Source organism: Mustela putorius, unplaced genomic scaffold, assembly GCF_011764305.1.
Source record: "Mustela putorius furo isolate JIRA1106 unplaced genomic scaffold, ASM1176430v1.1 tig00003845_pilon_pilon_pilon, whole genome shotgun sequence".
NCBI classification, from domain to species: Eukaryota; Metazoa; Chordata; class Mammalia; order Carnivora; family Mustelidae; genus Mustela; species Mustela putorius.
In genome coordinates, this window is record NW_025421998.1 from 19,110,597 (window position 1) to 19,116,915 (window position 6,319).

The 6,319-nt window shown below is 39.4% G+C and overlaps 1 pseudogene; it reads left to right on the forward strand.

The window, feature by feature from the left end:
• The first annotated feature begins 2,670 nt into the window (after positions 1-2,670).
• Positions 2,671-3,663, forward strand: LOC101686885 (annotated as a pseudogene).
• Positions 3,664-6,319: the final 2,656 nt, after the last annotated feature.

Here is a 6,319-nt window from a genome sequence, read left to right on the forward strand (position 1 = left end):
AGAGCCCGATATAGGGCTCGATCCCAGGCCCCTGGGATCATAACCGGAGCCAAAGGCAGAAGCTGTAAACCACTGAGCCACCCAGGCGCCCACAAGCTACTTTTTAAAAAAAGATTTTACTTATTTATTTGAGAGAGAATCACAAGCAAGCAGAGAGGCAGGCAAAGGGTGGGGGGGGAAGCAGACTCCCTGCTAAGAAGAGTTCCTGATCCTGGGCTGGATCCTAAGACCCTGAGATCATGACCTGAGCCAAAGGCAGATACCTAAAGACTGAGAGAGCCAGGTACCGGAAGATTTCACCATTTCTGAAAAATGTATTGCCAGTGTCAATACTATTGAAGGATATTGAACTTACCACACAACTCCCATATTACTCAGCATTTATAGCTGTCACATTCACTGTGATTCTCCATTGTTTCCAGTATCTGATTATTTCATTCAGCCTTCCTATATGGTCATGTCTGGACATGTACTTAGTGAAATGCATATTTCCTTTATTTCTGCCCTATAATATAGTTGGATCATTATACTGATCCTTTATGAAACTTTACTTGAGAAGAAATGATAGGACCAATGAGTTTCCTTTATAGATAAAATGAAAAAAATTTTAAATAAAATAATTAAAGTATTTGTAATAATAACTTTTGGTAATAATCCCTAAGTGAATCTACAGATTCCGTGTAATTCCTATCAAAATTCCAACTGATTATTTTGCAAAATGAACAGTGTTCTTAAAGTTCATAAAGAAATGCTGGAGACCCCAAATGGCCAAACAGTCTTAAACAAGAAAAGTTGGAGGACTCCCATTTCAGATTTCAAAACCTACTACAAGGCTAATGTAAAATGGCACATGAACAGTGTGTTATCTGCATAAGGATAGATGTATAGATCAATGAAACAGAATTGAGAGTCCAGAAGTAAATCCATACCAAACATCTATGAACAACTGCTCATTTTAGCAAGGTTCCAAGCTCATTTATTTATGTTTTTAATTTTTTTTTTTTAGATTTTATTTATTTATTTGACAGAGATCACAAGTAGGCAGAGAGTCAGGCAGAGAGAGAGAGGATGAAGCAGGCTCCCTGCTGAGCAGAGAGCCCGATGCGGGGCTCGATCCCAGAACCCTGAGATCATAACCTGAGCCGAAAGCAGAGGCTTAACCCACTGAGCCACCCAGGTGCCCCCCAAGCTCATTTAATAAGGAAAGAAGAATCTTCCAACAGATGGTGTTGAGACAACTGAATATTGGCAAAGACCCCCACCTTGACCTAACTCCGGTCAGGCTCCTCTAATCTCTCTAGGCTTTGACTTTCTATGTTTACTCTTGGGCCTGCATCACCCATATTAGCAAGAATCTTTTCAATCAGTTTAAAAAGAACCCCCACACTCAATATATATTCAAATTCCCCTTCCCCACCACCCCCCAGGTTGTGTCTGATCCTGCTGACCTGACTTCACCAAGAATCCTGTCAAGTCACTTTAGCCAGAGTACCCCTTACCCTGATGTTTCCTTTAGTTATTTTTCCACCCACTGACATCCCCTCTAACCCTGCTCCTTGGCTATCAATCCCCACTTTTCCTTATTATATTTGTAGTTGAACCTAATCTCTCTTCCTATTATAAAATCCCACTGCAATTGTCTGTTGAAAAGTTTTTATCAACTTTAACAAGTGTTAGAGTAATTTTTTAAAAAGATTTTATTTATTTATTTGACAGAGAGAGATCACAAGTAGGTAGAGAGGCAGGCAGGGGGTGGGGGGGAGCAGGCTCTCTACTGAGCAGAGAGCCTGATGTGGGGCTTGATCCCAGGACCCTGAGATCATGACCTGAGCTGAAGGCAGAGGCTTAACCCGTTGAGCCACCCAGGTGCCCCTAGAGTAAATTTTTTTTTTTTTTTAAGTAGGCTCCATGTCCAGCATGGAGCCCATTTAGGACTTGAATTCATGACCCTGAGATCAAGATCTGAACTGAGATCAAAACTCAGATACCTAACTGACTGAGCCACCCAAGCACCCCTAGAATAATTTTTTATATAATATTCATATGCAGAAGCATGAATTTGGAACCCTGCATGACACCATGTACAGAAATTAATTCAAAATGTATTAAGGATATAAATGTAAGAGTTAAAGCTATAATATTCTTAGAAGAAAGCATAGGTGTAGAACTTCATTACCTTGGATTAAGGAACAGTTTCTTAGATATGAAGCTGAAAGCACAAGAACAAAAGAAAAAGCTAATGAAATGGACTTCATCCAAATTTTAAAACTTTTTAAAAAGATTTATTTATCTGTTTCAGAGAGAGAGCATATGCGTGGTGGGAGGAGCAGCCAGAGGGGAAGAGAGAGAAGCCTCAAACAGATTCCCCACTGGGTGCATAGCCTGACATAGGGCTCCATCCCAGGACCCTGAGATCATGACCTCATGATGATCATGAGTCAAAATCAAGAGTCAGGCGCTCAACCAGCTGAGGTACCCAGGTGCCCCCAAATTTTAAAACTTCACTACCAAGTAAGTGAAAAGACAACTCATAGAAAGGGAAAAAATATTTATAAATCCTATATCTGGTAAGGGCCTAGTACCTAGAACATATAAAGAACTCTTAAAACTCAACAAGGAAAGGGAAATAACCCAATTTAAAAATGGGTAAAAGATTGGGGCCCCTGGTTTCCCAAAACCCAGCACGGCAGTCTTCAGCCGCGCTAAGATGGCGACTCCCATGCATCGGCTCATAGCTCGGAGACAAGCTGAGGCAAATAAACAACATGTAAGATGTCAGAAATGCTTGGAATTTGGACATTGGACTTATGAATGTACAGGAAAAAGAAAATACCTACAGGAAAAAGAAAATACCTACATCAAGAACAGCAGAACTAAAGAAAGCTTTAAAAGAAAAAGAAAACAGATTATTATTATTACAACAAAGGTCTAAGAGTGTAACCAGTTCCAGTAGCAACAGCAGTGACAGTTCAGCCAGTGATTCTTCATCGGAGAGTGAAGAAACGTCTACCTCATCCTCCTCGGAGGACAGTGACACGGATGAAAGCTCCTCCAGTTCATCATCTTCATCCTCCTCCACAAGCTCTTCCTCATCCTCCGATTCAGACTCAGATTCCAGCTCTTCCAGTAGCAGCAGCACCAGCACAGAGAGCAGCTCTGAGGATGAACCACCAAAGAAGAAGAAAAAGTAATAGAATTGCTCCATCCCTTTTGGACTGCTGGTCTGCAAACATTAATGTGATTCTCGAAAGGGAATTTAGAATATGTTAAGGCCAAATAGATTAACCAATCAACATTTCTGGAGTTTAAAAGTTTCTAAGTGTTTTACATCATAAGAGCATAAAGAGTATTAATAATGGATTATACATATATATAAGACTTTTTTATTTTCAGGGTAAATCTTGTTTTTCTTTTTTATCTTTAATATATATCTGTAAAACATAATCAAAGCTGAATCCAGTACGTCTGTTTTTGGGATGAAACTTATCTTTTCTCCCTGTGAAATAAATGCCATACTTTGTTATATGTCAGTGCTATGTATCAGATGTGTTTTCAGGATAATGCATCAGAATATCTGGCAGTGAATTTCTAAAGCTTTTGGCTGTGTGTTATTATATAAGATTTAATACATTGTTACTATAAAATTAGGAGTGTTCCTCTTAATACCTGTGCCCTCTTTCTATGTTTATGTTCGGAAACTTATTCTGAGTTCTTGTCTTAAATGAAAAGCTCAAGGAACCTATTAATATATTTATACCTTTTGGATGGTACAAATGTCAAGTTATTGTGTTATATTATTCATTTCCTTCTGGTTCTTAGAGTTACTCTTTTTTTTTTCCCCCAAGTAGGCTCCACACCCAGCGTGGAGCCCAGTGCAGGACTTGAACTCACAGGCCTGAGTCAAGATCTGTGCTGAGATCAAGAGTTGGATGCTTAACTGAAAAAGGCACCCAGGTGTCCTGTAAAGTTACTCTTTTCTGAGAAAATCAATCCGGAGGAACCTAAAAAGGAACCAAAATTCCAAAACTACTTGGAGTCTAATCTTGGTGCCTTTTGATAAATGCTGTGTATCAGAAAAGAGTCATTTGAAAGCCTAACTTAAGGTAAAAGTGATATAAATATCTTTGTGTGTTATTATGCTATAAAAGATAGGAGAGGAAAGTTAGGAAGAGAGGTAATTTTAACAGAAAATTAGGGTGATGTTGGTTGCCTTTTATTAAGCTTTTCTAAGCTTTCATAAGGATTGCCTTTTATCATTTTTGCAATCGTGGTATTGATGGTTTGTTTACATGGCACCTGGTCATATCTGACACTCTACTACATAAATATGAATGACTTGGATTAATCTGGTGTGTTTACATACCATATACACAGTTGAAATGTAGCATGTAAGATTAAAAAGAAATACCGCACAGTGTTTCTTAAAAGTAAAATACTCTGCTGTGGTGAAATTACTTAGTTTTGCATGACATCATTCTGTGATGTCTTTTAAGCTTTTTGGAAAGAGGTATCATTTGTAGAAAAATCCTGATTTGGGCTAAATATGGGTTTTTAAAAATATGAATGTTGTCCCTTTTTATATTTTTATGAGAAAGTAGTAGAAAATTGCTTTTGAAAATGGGCTTCTATTTAAATGTTGAAATATATGTAACAAATATTCTAAGTTTAAGGAGACTATAATTCCTTGTATGTTTTTTAGAACCATCTCCTTTCACTGATTGTAATAAATTCTCAAAACATTAAAAAAAAAAAAAAAAAAGATTGGGGCCCCTGCCCTGGCTCAGTTGGTGGAACATGTGACTCTTGATCTTACAGTTGTGAGTTTGAGTTCCACGTTGGGTATAGAAATTACTTAGAAATGAAATCTTTTTTTTTTTTTAAAGATCTTATTTTATTTATTTGAGAGAGAGAGAAAGAGAAACAGAGCATGAGCAGGGGGAGAGGAAGAGGGAGAAGCAGACTCCCCACTAAGCAGGGAGCTTGACATGGGGCACGATCCCAGGACCCTGAGATCATGATTTGAGCCGAAGACAGGTGGTTAACTGACCGAGCCACCCAGATGCCCCTTAAAAATAAAATCTTTTAAAAAATGGCAAAAGATTTAAACAGACATTGGTCCAAATAAGAAGGATAAATGGCCAATACGCACATGAAACAAGGTTCAACATCATCAGCCATCAGGAAATACAAAATAAAACCACAATGGGGTACTGCTTTCCACCCACTCAGATGTCTATAGTTTTAAAAATGAATTAAAAGATAATAATTATAAGCGCTGGCACAGAGGCGAGAAAACTGGAGCCCTCACATACTACTGAGGAGTGGGATGTAAAAAGGTGTAGCTGCTGTGGAAAGTAACTTGGCAGTTCCTCAAACCGTTAAACAGTGAGTTACCATAGGACCCAGCAATTCCACTCCTAGCTACACACCCAAGAGAAATAAAAACATGTCTGCACAAAAACTTGTACGTGAGGGGCACCTGGGTGGCTCAGTTGGTTAAGTATCTGCCTTCGGCTCAGGTCATGATCCCGGGGATCGAGCTGCACATCAGGCTCCCTGCTCAATGGGGAGTCTGCTTCTCCCTCTCCCACTCCCCCTGCTTGTGTTCCCTCTCTTGCTGTGTGTGTCTCTCTGTCAGATAAATAAATAAAATCTTTAAAAAATAAAATACAGGGATGCCTGGGTGGCTCAGTTGGTTGAGCAGCTGCCTTCGGCTCGGGTCATGATCCCAGTGTCCTGGGATGGAGTCCCACATCGGGCTCCTTGCTTGGCGGGGAGCCTGCTTCTCCCTCTGCCTCTGCTTGCCTCTCTGTCTGCCTATGCTCGCTCGCTCTCTCTCCCTCTATCCCTGACAAATAAATAAATAAAATCTTAAAAAAAAATAAAAAAAATACAATATATTCAGTTATAATGTTTAGGTCCCAATACCCCTTCTCTATGTTTCCTAATTCCATAATTGAATTTTTAGTGTAACAGTGTGCTACTAATCATGTATTTCTGTATTGCCTTTTGGGAGTACAGTGGGGTGTTGACTGTATCAGCTGGCATGTTCCCCCTCAGGAGAAGACCTGAAAGCCCCTCATGCATATCAGCATTGCTAAAATAGAGGACTGAAGTCGTATTATCTCTAGCACTTAGGATTGGTTCAGTTAAATTGCGGTATGGCATTTTTTTTTTTTTTTGAAGGAAGAACTCTTCCAAAATTACTCCCATGTACATTACAGGTTATGCTCTTATCTGGGTTCGAGCGTCACTGTGAGAACAGGCAGGGGCTCCCTAACACGGACACAAACTGAATGCTGCATCCATTTGCAGTCTG